This window comes from Mesitornis unicolor, unplaced genomic scaffold (assembly GCF_000695765.1).
Source record: "Mesitornis unicolor isolate BGI_N332 unplaced genomic scaffold, ASM69576v1 scaffold4893, whole genome shotgun sequence".
NCBI lineage: Eukaryota > Metazoa > Chordata > Aves > Mesitornithiformes > Mesitornithidae > Mesitornis > Mesitornis unicolor.
In genome coordinates, this window is record NW_010173818.1 from 26,339 (window position 1) to 33,196 (window position 6,858).

Genomic DNA, 6,858 nt, shown 5'->3' on the forward strand with positions numbered 1-6,858 from the left:
ATGGCTACCGGGGTCTCTGTGGCTTTGGGGACCGGTACGGCTACGGTGGCCTGTATGGTTACCGGGGCATTTATGGCTCTGGAGACTGCTACGGCTATGGGGGTCTCTATGGTGGCTATAGGGGCTTCTATGGCTCTGGGGACTGCTATGGCTACCCAAGCTATTACTCTGGCCGCTATGGCTACCCCTTCGGTTCACGATATGGCCAAAGGTTCGGCTATGGGAGCTGCTACCCCTGCTAAACCCAACTGGACTGTTCCCGAAATGAAGATCAACCCAGACCTGGCAAGTGCAGATTGACAGCAGATCTTGGCAGCAGCGGTCCCCGATGCGTGGAGCCCCGGTGACAACAGCCACCCTCCAAGGAGGCTCTGAGTGCTCTGTGCTGCTGTTGAAGCGCTTGCAATGACTTATCTTTCTTCTGCTCTGTTTCTGCTTGCTCTCTTGCCTCCCAAACTCTCCTCTTGGTCAAAAGTTTACTTCTTGATACTGCAATTCATTGTAAACTGGCTTTTATGTTTGTTGCAATGACGTCCAAAACATGAACTGTGGATGAATGGTGTATGCAGGGTGTAAGGTGTCTCTGGGAATGTCTTTCAGTTCTGTGTGCCTTTACAAGTGTATGTGCCTTTCACTTATATTAAAAGTTATGCTGCATCAATGACGCATTTCTGGTTTTATTCTTCACTTGCATTTAACTATCTCGAGATCAACAGCATCCCACAGATTGGGTGACAAAGCTGTGACTGGGACGTGATCCATCACTGACTGTGATCTGATATTGAAGCAGTCATCGGTGGCTGCAAACGCATGGACTTATTTGTAATCAGATATTCAACTTTGAAAGAAGTTTGTGTTTTATATATTATCATAGAATCATTAAACAGCCCAGGATGGAAGAGTGTGGGAAAGATCAGGGAAAGCTGCCACTGCTTCCTCGGCACATTTCCCATTGCTTTTAATATAGGATATTATTTTTTTTATAGGTACCACTTGCTGGTAATGAAATTTGTCTGTTAAACTGGAATGTGGCAGGAAATTGTGACTCTGGAACAAGAACGTTTGAATTTGATTTCTGGGAATAGGACAATATTCTCCTCTTGACAGTTTTAATGTAACATGTATAGAGGCCTGGGACCAACTCTTTTCCATTTTAAAACATTATTATGAAGAATATTACAGCCCTATTATGCTCAAATGTGTTAACCTTAATTCTGATAGTTTCAATGAAGTAAAGGAAAAGGGAGTAAGTAAAAAGGAAAGGGAGAAATTGTGGCACTTCTCAAACTTCTGAGGGGTAGAAGGGAAGAAAAGAGTGGATTTACTGGGTCTAGATGCTCTGAATGTGGAGGAGTGCAAAGTCCTCTGCCAGCTCTAGGGACAAAGTCCCTTCAGGATGCCACTGCTCTCAGTATATTCATGCAAACGAGGGACACAGAAAAGATGACTGGATCTGTTTTTTTAGTGCAGAAAGGTTTTAATGCAATAAGGAAAGGAGTTGGCACGGATACAGAAAGATTATAGTTTTGGGATACGGGGAAGAGCAACAAGTGAGTCATTGCACTGCGCTATACAGAGCATTCCTTTTTGCTGAAGCCGTGTTGTTCATCCTTAAGGTACTTGTAAATCCAGATCAAAGCAGAGACAGCAGTCATACTTCTCCATTACACAGCGCTGCAGTAGTTACTGAAAACACAGATGACACGAAAGGTAATTTTGCACCAGTCCTGTAACAGCACTGCAGCATCCGTAAGAGGTTTGCATGAACTGCAGATTGTTGTTCCCGTTGCTGAAGCGGTTTAAATGCGGGAGAATATCGAGACAGAGCTCATAGTTGAGAAACACAGGAAGGAGGCAGAAAGAATAAGAAAAACACAAATGCTAAGGAATTTTCGAGAGCAGCCAAGCTCCCCATTCCCAGTAACTTTGGTTGCTGTCAGAGGGGCTCAGTGCTTCTGTAAAAATTGCCTCTGAGATCAGTTATCCATTTGTCTTTGATTGCCGGGTCAGAGTTGATTCCTGTTGCAGAGATGTTGCCACTGGGTTTAGCAGCAAGGGTAGCAGCAGCCGTAGCTGTAGTTGCAGCAGGAGGGGTAATAGCAGCGGGTGGTGCAGGAGCCGTAGCTGTACCTGCGCCGGTAGCTGCACAGGGTCCGGTAGCTGCAGGGGTTGCAGCAGTTGTAGGTGCGGGAGCAGCACAGGGTCCTGTAGCAGGGGGAGCAGCACAGGCTGTAGCACGGGTACCTGTAGCAGCAAGACATCCTGGTGTGGTGGAGGGAGGTGGGCAAACCTGAAAGAGAGCAGCAGGTAAAGGGTAAGCTCAGCTTGTGTGGTGGGTTTGGAAAGGAATATTGAGCTAATCCCTCAGTCTTTGGATGTGGTTTTGGCTTCCATTTTATCCAGCCCCTTTTTGTGCTCCCTCCTTTACTGATGTGACTGTGAGACACAGTTTCTGTTCTTTAGCTTCTCCTCTTAAGAGTGAACATAGTAGCCTGTATTTTTGGACTTCAGATACAGGAGGTTCGTATTGCAGATATAAATTACTTTGTAATCATTTCAACATCTTTCCATCAAAAAGCCATGTCCATTTTGCATAATATACAGTTCTGCCCATGAACCAAAATTTCAGGCAGTGTTAAGTATCACCAAGTAAAAAGAAGAAAAACTCTGTTCCATTTAAAAAGCCAAATGAGTAGAACTGTTCTTTCTCTTACGTGAAGACAAAACTTCTTACTAGGCTTCACATCTTACCAATGACATCTGAATCTTCATTCATCAATGTCCCCACTTTTTTTTGCTACATGTCTTAAAAACATACAGGTTATAATACTTCTACCATCATTATGAACCAGAGAATGCCAGTGAAGGACTTATTCCCAAGTTACAGGAGTCTATGAGAGCGAGAGCTGAACTTACCAAGTTCACTGAGAAGAGTAAACCAAGAGGAGCGGTGTGAGGAGCGTGGGGTTGTGAGCGCTTTTATACGGTTTCTTAGACCCGTGGAAGTGGGTGCAATTCCCCGTGTGCTTCCATTGCCTGTTAGTCACAAAACAAAATTGAGAAGTACATCACCAGTCCAATTGCTATAATTGTTTTCTTCCACATTTAGGACAATTTTCAAATTCCTCTGGTTACGCACTGTGAATAAAACACCCTGGGAGATTCTTTCATCCTACAAATTTCCAGGGCAAATGAGTTTCTGGGAATAACTGGAGGATAGACAGAACAGTTCCAGCTGTGCTGCTGCCTAACTGGGAGTCCACAGACTGTTTCTTTTTGCTCTTCCCCTACAAGGGAGATGGATGCTGCATATTGTGGGGTCATGTAAAATCCCTGAGGAAAGAGGCATTGTACCGCATGCTTAGGGCTTTTACTGCCCGTTTTGATTCATTTCCGTCACAATTAATGACGGGCGTTCCATTGATTCCTTTAGGTCCTTCTGCTGCCTATAATTTGGTATAGACACGATGAGGAGGACAGGCCAAGGCGTAGGATCAATTAAATGAGCATCTGAGTGATGAGGCTGAGAATTATAGTCTCTTTTTCTCTCTTCTGGATGAAATTCTTAGATAATCTTGCTTAAATCAATGTCTGGTATCACACACAGATGTGATGTATTTATGTAAAATACATATATATGTGAGAGACATCTATGCATGTGTAATACTGGGGCAAGTATTGCTGCAGGATCTGATAGTGCAGACCAAATCTGGGTTTGCTGTTGCTCTCCCAAAGGGATGCAATGGAGAAAAGGAGGCAGAGCGGTCTCTTAGGAAGGCTGTGGAGGGCAGCAGGATGGGGACCGTGTGCTCCTGGCTGCTGGGAAGCATTGCTGGGCAGGGCAGCTGGAGCCTCTACCATGGGGAGCTGTTTTATGGGTTCCCTTGCTCTGCAATGAGCTTCAGCAGAATCAGAGGGGGTGAAGGGCCAGGCGTTGCCCGCTGCAGAAGGGATCTTTGCAAGCCAGGACAGGTGAAATCCCTCTCTGATTTTCCATGGCAGTGTTACCCAGGGGGATACGGCTGCATCGCTGCCCGTCTGCACCATGTGAGGATGACGACAACTGCAATGCCTTGGTTTCATTCAAGCAAAACATTGTTTAGCCCAGGGGCTGCCTTCCTCCCTCTGTTGTTTATTAGACAACATCGAGGCACCTTTCAGCAACAAATCATTAATATTTAAATAGTACAAACATTGCTAAAAGAGGTCTTTAATGACTGTTTTGGAAGAGGATTGATACCAGAAGTTCTGATGAGGCTCAGCACTTCTAGAACGTCTGTTATTATCCACATTTAATATGCAAATGAGGAGTGGCTCATTGCAGTGAAGGTCATACAAGGAGGTATTTGTTGAAGAAAAAAAATATTAAGTTGTCTCTTGACTTTGTGTTGTGCTCTGCTTCCTGTGGGAAGTCAGTGCTGGATGAAAACCAGCACCAATGTGCTTCGCTGTAAAATAATATTTGTAGTTTTAACTCCTAAATAATCTACTAACATCAGTGCTCTAGAACTTCATTTATATTTGTCTTGGTGAAATTCTGAATTAACGTTTTATGGTATAAACAGGTGCAATGGTGAGGTATAGGATATAAGATTAATTTTTCATTTTGATATATGTAGGTTATATTTATCCAAAGGAATGCTGAACTTTTCTGATTTTCTTTAGTGAGCCAGATTGAAAGAAAATATTAAAGCTATAAACTAAAAATATTTTAGAAGAAGAGGAGAAAATACTTTTTCTCCAGTACAAAGTTCAGTTTAACAGGTCAAGTGTCACAAGATAAGTTTGCCTCCTCTGCTACTCAAGCAGTAGGAATTATTGTTCTCTGAGGAAAGGGTGTGCTAGGTCTTATTTTTAATTGTGAATTTATATTCGTATATGTAAATGCACAGAACTTCTGTTTTCTCTAGGAGTTTCTAACGTGAACCACAGCTTGGCTGGGCACATTTTCCAGCAAGTCTAGTGGAATTTCTGATAAGAACCCTTTATCTTTCCACAAAATGTTTTAGTTCACTCTACAAATGTGAAAATCAAAATAAAGTACAACTGAAGCTCCTTCTGCTTCAGGCTACGTACAAGTTTAATATGTTAAAAATGTCCCCTATTGCTTTGCAGTCGTCTCTAGTCTGAATATCCATCATTCTCTCATCCATTCTGGTTTTCCGATTTCATAATTAAAACTCAGGATGACCAAAAAAAGCTTGGAGAGGAAAGAAGCCTGCAACCTTTGCAATGTCACGTGGAGATGAGAACAGACTCGTGATCCTTGACGTTGGAGAAACCAATTACATTAATTGAAGTTGTGACGTGTGCAATAATATTTCGTTTCGCTGCTCTTTGCGCAGGTCGGAAGTCTGTAATTTCTGAGTGACCAAGAAATTGTTGCGAGGTGGCTGGGGCCAGGTCCCTCACAAACAGCTGAGGAGCACTGGAATGGCCATTAAATGTCCTGGAAAGTTTAAACACGTACATGAGATTTTTCAAAGTTATCGAACAGCTCAGAATTAATAGAATAGTTTGATGTCCCAAATATTGAAAATCGGAAATTGAGCTTGGGAAGTGTGAGTTTACTATTGCCTACATTTCTGTACTTACAAAACAAAAATGATACAAGGAAGTGCCCTAAATAAACTTCAGAAGTCATTGTCCCCCTGTACTTGGTACTGGTGAGGCTGCACTTCAAATCCTGGGCTCAGTTTTGGGCCCCTGACTCCCAGAAGGACATTGAGGGGCTGGAGTGTGGCCAGAGAAGGGCAAGGGAGCTGGGGAGGGGTCTGGAGCACCTGAATGATGGGGAGAGGCTGAGGGAGCTGGGGGGTTCAGCTGGAGAAGAGGTGAGGGGAGACCTTATCCCCTCTGCAGCTCCTGAAAGGAGGAGTAGTGAGGAAGGTTGAGCTCTGCTGCCCAGTAACAACCGATGGGACACGGGAAAATGGCCTCAAGTTGCACTGAGGACGTTTAGAGTAGCTATTAGGAAAATGTTTTTGACTGGAATGGGCTGCCCAGGGAAGTGGTGGAGTCACCAGCCCTGGAGAGATGTAGAAGGCGTAGATGTGGTGCTTAGGGGCATGGTTTAGTGACAGAGTTGGCAGTGCTGGGTTAGTGGTTGGACTTGATGATCTTAGAGGTCTTTTTGAACCTAAGCAATTCCATGATTAAGAAGAACTTCTGAAAGTTAATGCTCCAGAAGTACCCAGTGTGTTACTGTAGACCAGAATGGCGAATTTTCAAAGCAGGATTCGATGGATAATTTTGGCCGCTCACCAAGGGCTTTTGCAAGCTCCTCTGCCAGCTTCTTGAATAACCTGTCTAGGTTCTGCTTCATTTCTATGCTCTGTTTTTACATGGATGCAAATTCAAATGGACTTTGCTTCTGCTGGGAATCAGTTGCTTCTGGCACTTATGGGATAAGACAAGAAAACCTAAAGAGATCCCTTCCCAGATGGTTGACCCACCAGGGAAATTATCAGTGCCAAAGTCCATAATTCTGCCTCCTACATAGAAACCAGTCTCTACTGGGGAGCTGAAGCTCCTCCTGCAGACTGGGAGGAGAAACATGTCCTGTTGGAAATCTCTTGCAAAACTCAACCTCCTTGTGGCTCCAGGTGGCTCCAGCTGTGGAACCATCCCAGTAGGTTCATTCCTTCGTCATTGAGCTGACAGTCACTTTACATTAAGCAGCTCTTTAAGCTTAAAAAGTCTGGCATTTTGTGTGTGTCTCTCAGTGCACTTTGGGTCCCCAAAAGGAGCAGAACTTGGACTGGATAGAGACAGCAAGCGCTGATTGAATTTTCACAAATCTTCACATTCCTAAGTTGGTATTTTTGAAATAAGCAAGGTTTTGGTGTGTTTGGTAAA